Raw genomic sequence first — 6,000 nt, 5'->3', positions numbered from 1 at the left:
CTTTTATTTTCGGGGTATTTTTTATTGCACGGATAATTCAGAAAACAGACATAAATTACTTTTTTTTTCTCTACTTAATATAAATAACAGAAAATAAAAAGAGGGTACAGAGAGTTGTGTTTTCTAAATTCACCCATCTCATGCTCATCAAAAGGTATCCACTAACAAGGTTGATCAAGTGTTGTTAGCAAACACATTCTGAATTGCATGAAACCGGAGAATTTTCGAATAACACTAGGTTACCTCAACTGGGATGTGCATGTCCCCAACAATAAGAATATCATATTTCTTCTTGACAGTAGGAAGAGGAAATTCAAAACCTCAAATAGTAGTTGTTGAAAATTTTCCAATAGAATTGATACTGTGGACTTGAGGTTGTTTCCTTGGAAAGTGTACCATATGCTCATTACCATTGAAAAGTGACATTGCCTTTGGTGCAATCAATAACAACCTATGTAATATTCAAAAAGGGTCTTCCAAGAATAATAGACATACTATCGTCCTCGGGAATATCAAGAATAACAAAGTCCGTTAAAATAGTAACATTTGCAACACTACAAAAAAATACACTTCCGTGATGATACGTGTTTGTCACAGTAGGTCACTTTTTTGTCATGCATGTACATCCATGACAAATTTATGACAGAATCAAGATAGTCATACCTGTGCTATCGTAGAAGTGTTCCATGACATCACCAAAATTATCATCACGGAAGTGTCCACTTCCATGATGATAAATCGCGCGTCATAGAAGTGCTTTCGTCAAGGGTGACCGACATGTGGCATCCACCATAATGGAACGCCGTTAAGCTATCGGGTTGGGTTTAGGTTCCGATACCCGTTAACAGCCCCCACCAATGGGGATTTTCCACGTGTAAAATCATCATTGGCTAGAGGAAACACGTGTCGGGTCATCGTCGGGACAGATGTCATCCACTCATTGGACAGAAGGCGCCTATGATACGTCGACACGTGGCACGACCCAGCAAGTTTAAATGGGTCGGCCCAACTAAAGGCCCACAAGATTTTGCGGACCATAATGGGTCGGCCCAGCTAAAGGCCCACGAGATTTTGTGGACCATAATGGGCTGGCCCAGCTAAAGGCCCACAAGATTTCGCGGGCCATAATGGGCTGACCCAGGTAAAGGCCCATAAGATTTTTGTGTGCCTTAATAGGCCGGCCCAGGTAAAGGCCCACAAAATTCTTGCGGATCATAATGGGCCGGCCCAGCTAAAGGTCCACGAGATTTCGCCGACATTAATGGGCCGGCCCAGCTGTAGGCCCACAAGATTTTGAGGACCCTAGTAGGCCGGCCCGTTAACTGGCTGCCATGTTTTGGGCAAATGCTGGCCCATATTTGATACGGTCTATTAATGGCCTGCCATGCTCCGGGCCTAATAGTGGCCCATATGAGATCTGGCCCGTTAGAAGCCTACCATGTTCTGGGCCAAATTACGGCCCAGATCAGGTCTGGCCCTTTAAGAGGTTTTGGGCCTAATTATGGCCATATCAGATTCGGCCCGTCAACTTGACACTATGCTTTTGGGCCCACTTGCTAAAGGCCCACTTAGTAATTCGGCCTGATATTAGTTTTGGCCTGTTAAGGGACGTTTACCATTTTGGCCCTATATTAATTTCACCCTGTTAAAAGCCCGTCATATAGTTGGGCCTAACTACGGCCCGGTTTGCATCCGGCCTGCTCGCATCCGATATCTGATTGGGCCAAACAAGGACCGAGACAATTTTTCGCCCTGTTAAAAGCCCGTGATTTGATTCGCACAATCATGGGCCGGGGTTCATTTCGGGCTGCTGCCGGCCCATGAGCTGATCGGCACGTTTCAGGCCCAACCTACATCATGATTGCATGACGGCCTGATTATGTACCGTAATTTTATGGTTTGGCCAGTTTACTGCAAAGACAGGATATATATACAGTAAAATAACTGCAGCATCGTGAATAAGAAAAAACCTATACTATATAATAAAGAAATTACGGCATATTACATCCACTGGGCATTAAAGTTCGCCACTATGATAATAAAGCACAAGCAGACAACAGATTACATACACTGGGCATCAAAGATCGCCACCAGTGCAAATAAACACGCCGACAAAATAATATACAAAACCGACAGCACTTCAATAGAGTTCAAGAAAGGTTAGCCCTGCTGGGGAGCTGCAGCGCAAGCAGCTGAGCAAGATGATGAGACTGCGCTTGTTCAACACTTATATCTTCCTCACTCTGAAAGATAAACAAGCAGACAGATGACAAGTTTTGCACATAAAAGTATCAGTGCTGACAATTCATCACATTTCTTACTAACGAATAAAGTGACACAGTTTAAATTTGCATTAACACAATATGGTATTGTTCAGGTCAAGACATGGCAGGAAATGACATTGTGAAGGAGTTGGCAGCTTCACGACACCACTGGATTACAGATCAAGAACTCGTAAGTATCAATGGATAGTGTGCTGTCAATTTATACCATTTCAGATTGGCAAATAAAGAGATGGTTTAAATAATAGTAGAATGATATGGCATTTTTCATAGTTAAGACATTGCAGAATATGACATTGTGCTGTAGTGGGTAGGTTCACCACACCACTGGATTACAAATGAAGAACAGAAGCATACATGCAGTGCAAAAGAAGATCACTTGCTATGTATAGTTTAATTTACATGGTATGAAGAAGGAACTTGGTCGTACAACTGAAAACTTAAATTGAGAAAGGATGAACTTTTGTTTATGAACTACATACAATAAACTTTAAACAAGCAATTTGATGCAAACACCAAAAATAAATAGCTATTGCAGTCATGCCTAACCAAATATATACAACAAAGTTTGAAGGCTTGAGATGGACAAACTTACATTATTGGTGAAGACAAGCTCTATAAAGGCCTTGTCCATGCTGATGGGGGGCAATTCAAGAAGTTTACCATAGAATCTTCTTCAAAAGCATTGCCTTTATTCTACATTTTGTTAAGAGTAAATATAGATGTGATAATATATGAAAAAATGGAGAATATTTAAGATAAGATGAAGAGTGATGCTACATAACCAAGTAGCTATAAATGTAAGTGCAGCGATATAGGCAAAAGGTACAGCCAAGAGCAATGCACAGCTAAACTTCTTCAGTACCAACCTTATGGTAAGAGTAAATATAGATCTGATGTGTAGAAAATGGAGGGCAAAGGAAAATAAGCTGCAGAGTGATGGTACATGAACAACTACCTGTCATTATAAGTACACTGATAAAGGACATCATGTACTTACAAGAACAATGCAGAGCTAAAAAACATTGGCATTGGATATATTCTACACCAATGTAACCATTCATACAGATCAGATAACTTGGAGCGAACAATTGATAAGCAAGCTATCATGCATACTGCTGTCACATAATGAACTAGGTATGTATACAAGTACAATGATACAGGACAACAGGTACTAACAAGAGCAAAGCAGCGGGCAGCATATTTGCGATATCCTGTCGTTCTTGTCAAACCGGAATTCTTCTTCGAGCAGATTTCCTGCAAACAAGATTCGTAAGGCACATGCGGAAAAGTAGAAGTTCAAATTGTCATGTGATTTCATAGACAGTACCTCATCCTGGGAACGAGACCAGTGCATAACAAGGTTTTTCCATTCAATGTCTTCTAAATTTAGCACAGGAGACTTCACCAGAAATTCGTTTATAGACTTGCCATCAAAGTGTGATTTCCTCAGGTAACACCGATACTGCTGCAATGCTTCCTTGAAAAGCACAAGCAAGCTTTGGTCGTCATGACTATCCAGATTGACCCTTGCCTAGTTACAACAATGTAATGTAAATCATTGGAGTGTTCAATCAGCAGAAAATAGGAAAATAATAGCCATGAATAATAGCACTTACATGTAAGTTGGATAGGAAGATGTGAAAATGGTGTTTGTCTTCACAATAATCTTCCCATGATGGGAATATATGCACGTAGTCCCTAACAACATTGAAAGCATTGTGTTTTAAACTGGGAATAAATGGAATGGGGTTCCAATCTGTAGGAATTGGCCGTCTCTGCAGTTGGGATAGGTCTTTGGCCGGTGGACTTGCTGTACTTTTTGCTGGAGTGGGATTTTTCTATGGTACAGGTGGTGCTATGGCAAATGAAATTAGTATACCTTTTGCTAGAGTGCAGGTCCTGTGTGGTGGGGCTAGTGGTGTGGCCAGTGAAGTATGGGTACAGTCTGCTGGAGTCGGTCCTACGTTTTGTGTCACTAGTTGTACAGCCAATATAAGTGGGGTGCTGTCTGATTTCTCCGGCACCACCATGTTTTTCAAGGACTTTGCTGGTGCTCCTTCAGGTTCGGCAATCACCCTCTTCCTTTTTGATGTCTGATGCACAAGAACAACATTTGAGTGGAAAAACATGGTATGATGACAGATGGAATATGTATTGATAATGGATGGGCATGGCATCTTGACATATATGATGAGTAAACAAAGCAGATGGCGGTGCAACAAAGTAGAAGAAATGCAAGACGACATATCCAAGATACCCGCAATCAATAAAACATTGCCAAATTAGAATAGGCACCTTGATGGGTGAACAGGACAGGCCATCTTCCTTTGACTCCTCGAGGTTAGAATAGTCATTAGGATCATATTCTGAACAAGAATCAACAGGTGGGGAGCGTATGAGTTTCATTGCATCCAGAATGGCACTCAATGCCTTGGTGCCAATTTTGTAAGCCATTGCAGTGTTTAGCTTCAAGAGTGGACTGCTGCTAGTGCGACACAAAGCAGCTACACAGATCATAGTGTAAATATAACAGGAAAACCTTAAGCATCAGAGTAAAATCAGCAAAGTGGAACTTGCTGGAATATATGTGCTAGTATTGCCGATATGGCTAGAAAGGCTTCGGATACCAGCTCTCTTCAAGTGAAGGTGCGGTACTGTTAATATCAATGTAACTCTCAAAGGCGACACAACTCCCTGCATTTCCTTGCTATTATTATAGGATTCAAGTGGGTAGGCCACTACAAATCCTATTCCTATGTTTACAAGATCCTACGAATCAAAGAGGCTCAAAGTGTCCATCACAACCGACCGTATAGACCTCTACACTGCAAATGTCCCTGCTCATCTTCAGTACAAGGAACATACTATACTACTATCATACTCCCTCCGTTCCAAAATATAAGTGTTGGTAGAGATTTCCACTATGGATCACATATAGATGTATCCAGGTACATTTTAGAGTGTAGATTCACTCATTTTGCTCCATATGTAGTCCATGGTGGAACCTATACAAAGACTAGTATTTAGGAACGGAGAGAGTACATATTAAAGAAGAACGGAAGAGGAACATGGTAAAGAAGAGCAAGCAGATTTTGGATAATAAAATGTTGGTTGCACAGTGCCCACACATGATGAACCAGAGCGCATTAAGAATGCAACTCCTAGCTGTCTCTCGACCATTTCAGGTGGTTGGATGAAGATCCTATGTCTCCTAACCCTTCTTCTTCCTCGTCTCTGATTCTTCCCATACAGAACACCGCACGGGCCGTCGGCCGGACCACCGGCCCCCACCGCCTGTGTTCCTCCGCCACCCCCATCCCCACCCCACCCCCACCCGCGTCGACTTTTCTTCGTTCGGCGAGGCCCCACAACCACCCGAGCCCCTTCGATCGCACCGGCGAACTCCGGCGAGCTCTGAAAAATCGACTGACCCAATTTTGAAATTTAGTCTACTGTGATTTAACTAGTGTGGAATATAAAAGGGGAAAACCATAAGCATTGTGAGTATGGTATTGAGCGTGCCATGGCGGATCTGAAGGTGCAAACCGGACAAAGGCAACTTCGCAACCAAGACAAGAATCAGAGTAAAGCAGTGGCGATCTATTTTCTTGCTGCGATAAATAAGTTGAGCAGATACGAAGAGTACCGCCTCTGGTGCGGCGCCGTGTATGCATCTGCTGAGAATTTGACGGTGCTACGGTAGTGATGGTTGTCG

The sequence above is a fragment of the Triticum aestivum genome, chromosome 3A (genome assembly GCF_018294505.1).
Source record: "Triticum aestivum cultivar Chinese Spring chromosome 3A, IWGSC CS RefSeq v2.1, whole genome shotgun sequence".
NCBI classification, from domain to species: Eukaryota; Viridiplantae; Streptophyta; class Magnoliopsida; order Poales; family Poaceae; genus Triticum; species Triticum aestivum.
This window is presented reverse-complemented; position numbering follows the sequence as displayed.